We start from the raw sequence: 6,132 nt of genomic DNA, 5'->3' as shown, positions 1-6,132 counted from the left end.
ATCAAGCACTTAAGACAGTGCCTGGCGCTGCTTGATGAATGCAAAGAAGGAAGACACACCTGCCCAGAGATTCACAGGGTCAGATGTGCCCCCACAGAGACCCAGGGAGAGTCTGCCATGATGCACTGGAGGCCTTGAAATGCCAGAGAAAGAGAAGCTTCATAGCGTGACCTGCAGGCACACCTGCACTGGGGGGATGCATGAAGACCCCTGAAAGGCACCAGAGATGTCATACCTGCTGCGTGCAGCATTTATCCTGCTACCCCCTAGTGACCGGCACAGGCATAGTGTTCCCTGTCTCTCGACCTCTGGACAGAGGCGCTCCAAAGGGGAGAGTGGATCTGTGAGATCCCAGGGCAAACAAGGGAAGGTTCACCTTAGGGCCAAGGATAGACTTGAGCAGGATCACCGGTCATTTGTCCAGTATGAATTTATGGAGTGCCAGCACCACTCTAGGAGCCAGGAACATGAGAGTGAACAAAACAGAGATGCCCCTGTCCCTGCGGAGCCTGCTGTCTACTGGGAAGTAGCCCTAGTCAAGGAAAGGAAAACTCCAACGATCCCTGTTGTGGAAGGGGCTGGAAGGAGACGCAGCTGTGATGGTGGTGAGGGTGTGGGTAGGGGATAGACCCCAGGAGGGAAAGCAGCACCTGATTCATAGCAAGATCCCAGTGAACATTTGGTACAGGAACACACGTTGGCAGGACTTGCCGGTGGATAGGATGTGGGGGTGCAGGAACGTGTGGAATTCAACATGCTCCCCAGGGTTTTGGCCTGAGCAGCTGGGTGCCAGTGGAGCCATTTACTCAGCTGGGGCAGGCTGCCTGGGCCAATCAGCTGGGGGCCATTCCTGTTGACCACCTGGGCCATGGGACTGGCTTCCTTGGGTCAGGTGACAAGAGTTATTTCATCTTCTGGTGACACTTCCAGGGGAGGCAGGCTGCTTAACTTTTCAGAACTCCCATGTCCTCCCCCAGGGCTTAGCTCAATTTCTGGCAGGAACCCAGCCCCCAGGGCAGCAGGAAGGCTGGGTTTGGAAATGGCTAGCCCAGGTGGCCTTGGCAAGAGGCAGTATGGTACAGTGGCAAGGGGCCGGGTTCTGGCATCAGAAAGACATGGATGCGTGAGTTGCTTTCTAGCTGTGTGAGCTTTAAAATGTCACTTTCCTTCTCTAAGGCTCTCCTTCCCCTCACCTACAAAATGGAAGCCATGGAGAGGATGAAATGAGATGGCAGGAACTTGGTAGAAGCCAGCTGCTTGCTTTAGATCCTGGCACTGGATTAGCGGCTTCATAAAAGCAGAGGTACTCCAGTCTGGGTGAAAGACTGAGACTCCCTCTAAAATAAATAAATAAATAAAAGCAGAGGGCCTGGGGACTGCATGGGGGACTGCCTTGCAAGGGTGCCCCCTTCATTCTTTTTATTGCTAAGGCTGCCTGGCCTTAAAGGGGCTCTATTCCCTGAGCCAGCTGGGAAGGAGCCGCACCTGCAGCTCGTCCCTTCTCCTTAATGAGGCAGGAGGCCAGAGGAAGCTTCCTTCCAAACCACAGAGCATGTGGGAGGCCTTGCCATCTGCTTGGGGTTACCTTTGGGGAAGTGGCTCTCGGTGTGTGGTCATCGAGGAGGTCTGTGGCCCAGGCTGTCTTCCTGGATAACCGTGTCTGAAATTTCCAGTCCCACATGGGTGAGAACCGACTGAACAGCTTCCCTTCTAGGCTGTGGCTGTCTTGGGAGCCCATGGAGAGGGTGTAATAGGCCTGGTCCCAGTGGCAAAAAGCTTGAGAAATCACTAATTTGGGCGAGTTTATTCCAGAGCATTGCTTTACTTTTCGACTTCTCTAGTTTCACTAGATTTTTGCAACAAAAGAGGATTTTTTTCACCTAGTAACAAGCCCTGTTGGTAGGATTATGGCTGTCTAGACACACAGTAAAGTGGGGTTTCAGTTTTTGTTTTTGTTTTGAGACAGGGTCTCTCTCTGCTGCCCAGGTTGGAGCACAGTGGCATGATCTCAGCTCACTGCAGCCTCGACCTCCTGGGCTCAAGTGATCCTCCCACCTCAGCCTTCTGAGTACCTGGGACTACAGGTGAGCACTACCATGCCCAGCTAATTTTTCTGGTGTGTTTTTTTTTTTTTTTTTTTTTTTTTGTAGAGATGGGGTTTGCCATGTTACCCAGGCTGGTCTCGAACTCCTGTGCTTCAGAGATCCACCTTGGTCTCCCAAAGTGAGATTACAGGAGTGAGCCACTGTGCCTGGCCGAGTTTCAGCACTTTGTATGGTAGTTATCCCGGTGCCAGGAAGGGAAGGGGCCTGAAGAGAATTTGACCAATGGGAGTCCCTCCCTGCCCTGAGCAGTGTGACGGGAGAGATGAGAAATAAGCAATATTAGCCTTGCACGGAAAAACCATCCTCCCAACAGGGAGGCCTCTAGCTCTGGCCAGTCATGTCAGAAACATGCCAGCTGTCAACTCCTGAGGGCTGGGAAGGAATTACTCTTGCAGCCTCCCAGCATTCACTCGAGGGCCTTTCACATAGTAGGTACTCAAGACAAATCCGTTCACTTGAGTTTATGGAGCATTTACCCTACCGCATGCAAGATGCTTTCACATTTACTTCTAGACTTCAACCATAATTCTGAGAGGGGAATGCTGTTAATTCCCATTTTACAGATAGGAAAATAGAGTCACAGATGTTCAACATGTCCAGAGCTAGGTAAGAAGGGATGGCTGGCTTCGGTCCTACGAAATTCTATTTTTATTTTTAATTTCTTTAGAGACAGGTTCTGGCTCTGTGATCCAGGCTTGAGTGCAGAGGCACGATCCTAGTTCACGGCAGCCTCTAACTCCTGGGCTCAAGCAATCCTCACACCTCCCAAAGCGCTGGGATTATAGGCGTGAGCCACAGGCCCAGGCTGGAAGTATTATCTTGTAAATGAAGGCACTTTGGGCACAGAAGTAGCATACAGGACAAAATACTGTTCCCCACACAGGTCTGCAGCTTTACTGGAAAAGCCTTTGGGACTGTTGCAATAGAACATTTGTCTCCAATTCAATGAAAGATTAAGCAGTAAATTAAACTATCAGTTGATAACATGTACCAATTTAACTTGGAGTTCAACTGCGGAGAGTGACCATCAGAGTCAACCCAGCCTCTGATGACGTTGATCTGAAGTGGCGACTCCCAAGCTACACCCTGTCTCTTATCAGCATTAAGTTGTTCTTGAGAAGCAGGGTGTGCTTGCTCACACCTGTAATCCCAGCACTTTGGGAGGTCGAGGCAGGTGGATCGCTTGAGTTAGAGATCAGCATGCCCAACAAACATGGTGAAACCCTGTCTCTACTAAAAATACAAAACTTAGCTGAGTAACGCCTGTAATCCCAGCTAGTTGGGAGGCTGAGGCAGGAGAATCGCTTGAACTTGGGAGGCGGAGGTTGCGGTGAGCCAAGATTGCACCACTGCACTCCAGTCTGGTGACAGAGCGAGACTCCAAAAATAAAAAAAAGTCATTCATGAGAAAAACCCATCTTTCCCTACAGATCTGGAGATTAGAAGCCAAGTCAAATTATCCATGAATCCAAGGAATGTGACCTTTCTCCAGGCTGATAGAAAGCCATTAGGTCTGAGCTGGGGAACAGAAGCTATCCACAGACATAGCCCGCAGTTCAAGTTCCACTGTCTTTCAAGAAGCCAGCGCACTCCACAATCTTAGGCTTCAGCGCTGCAGGGCCGTGTACCGTGTGTCTCACTGAGATAGTCAAGAATTCCAAGATGCTGTAGTGAAGGGCACACGGCCCTGTTCTAGAAATTTCTGATGTTCGTTCCTTTTTCCTTTGTGACCTTGGCTCCTAGGTGGCAGGCAGGCAACAAATCTTGTTCATCCTTGTCCCCAGCACCTCACCTTCCATAATGCCTGAGACGAATGCTTGTTGAATCAGCCCTTTAAGCCAGAAAATGCTCATTAAGGCTCATTCTCGGTGAGTCACACGTTTTCTCAGCTGCTTGCCTCAGGATGCATGAAACCTTTGTTTTCTGGATGATCCAGAGATTTCCAGTTTACGACTTAAAAAAACAGCCTTGGGTGAGAAGGTGAATAGGGACCACCCGAATGTGCCTTAGTAGGGGAATGGTTAAACAAGGGTACACCCATGCCACAGTGCTCTTAAGCAGGAGTTCCAAAAATTTTTACATACACATACACACAGATTAAGGTAGGTCTTGGCTGGGCATGGTGGCTCACACCTGTAATCCCAGCACTTTGGGAGGCTAAGGCAGGCGGATCACGAGGTCAGGAGATCGAGACCATCCTGGCTAACATGGTGAAACCCTGTCTCTACTAAAAATACAAAAAATTAGCCCGGCGTGGTGGCGGGCGCCTGTAGTCCCAGCTGCTCCAGAGGCTGAGGCAGGAGAATGGCGCGAATCCAGGAGGTGGAGCTTGCAGTGAGCCGAGATCGCGCCACCGCACTCCAGCCTGGGCGACAGAGTGAGACTCCGTCTCAAAAAAACAAACAAAAAACAACAAAACAACAACAACAACAACAAAAACTTAGGTCTTTATTAGCACTGAAGTCCCTTCTACATTGTGAGGTAAAAATAGAGGCTGGGCGCGGTGGCTCACACCTGTAATCCCAGCACTTTGGGAGGCCGAGACGGGCGGATCACGAGTTCAGGAGATCAAGACCATCCTGGCTAACACGGTGAAACCCTGTCTCTACTAAAAATACAAAAAAATTAGCCGGGCATAGTGGCGGGCGCCTGTAGGCCCAGCTACTTGGGAGGCTAAGGCAGGAGAATGGCGTGAACCCGGGAGGCGGAGTGCAGTTTTTTTTTTTGGACTCTGTCTCAAGTAAAAAAAAAAAAAAAAAAAAAAGCTGCTGGCAGACTATAGGGTACCCCTTTATTTTTTAAATCTTTTTTGGTATGTTAAAAAAAAGAGACAGGGTCTCACTATGTTGGCCAGGTTGATCTTGAAGTCCTGGCCTCAAGCAAACCTCCCACCTTGACGTCCCAAAGTGCTAGAAGACACTGTTCCAGGCTTTTTTTTTTTTTTTTTTTAAGGGACGGGGTCTCACTATGTTGCCCAGGCTGGAGTGCAGTAACTATTCACAGGCGTAATCATGGCAAACCATAGCCCCGACCTCTTGGGCTCGTGTGATGCTCCCGCCCCAGCCTCCTGAGTAGCTGGATTAGGGGCACACGCCACAGCTCCTGGCTCTATGGTAACTTACTTTTGAAGGGAGAAAGTTTTATATATGCTGCATAACTGTAATAACGTCGAGTGTTGAAGGAAATGTCTAAGCTATCAACAGGGGATGAGTTTGGAGGAGCTTCCACTTTTACTTTCCCCCTTTCCCCTTTTTTGCATTGCTTTTTTGTTTTGTGGAGACAGGGTCTCACTCTGTTGCTCAGACTGGAGTGCAGCGGTGTGATCTTGGTCACCGCAACCTCCACCTCCCAGACTCAAGTGATTCTCCTGCCTCAGCCTCCCAAGTAGCTGGGATTGCAGGCATGCGCCCCCACTGCCCGGCTAATTTTTGTATTTTTAGTAGAGATGGGGTTTCACCACGTTGGCCAGGCTGGTCTTGAACTCCTCACCTCAAATGATCCTCCCACCTCAGCCTCCCAAAGGGCTGGGATTACAGGTGTGAGCCACCATGCCCGGCTGTGCAGTGAGCATGCCAGCCAAGGCAGCAGTGCTGTGGAGTTGATGTTTGCAGTGAGAGGCCCCACGAGGTCATTTGTGGAACTAACTGGATTCACAACTGACCAGGGTCATTGCTCTGTGCTGGAGGAATCTCAAACCTGGCCTCACCGACATATCCAAAGACTTACCAAGATTTGGTTTTCAGTAATTCTGGTACTGAAAACTATAGAAACTGGGATGATTCAGAACACTAACACTAACTGAGTGTTCAGAATAAGTGCCAGGCATTCTCATACCAGATGAATGAAGTAGGCACAATTATGGATCCTATCTTACAGATGGGCGAATGGAGCAGCAAAGAGGTGAAGGAACTTGTCCAAGGTTGTCTAGCTGGTGAGTGGCAAAGCTGGGAACAAGCTGCAGGCCCTGCCTGATGTCAGTTCCACGGCTCATCACTTCCTTCCAGCTAGGGTACCCCCACCCCCGCTC

Source organism: Pongo abelii, chromosome 1 (genome assembly GCF_028885655.2).
Source record: "Pongo abelii isolate AG06213 chromosome 1, NHGRI_mPonAbe1-v2.0_pri, whole genome shotgun sequence".
NCBI classification, from domain to species: Eukaryota; Metazoa; Chordata; class Mammalia; order Primates; family Hominidae; genus Pongo; species Pongo abelii.
This window is presented reverse-complemented; position numbering follows the sequence as displayed.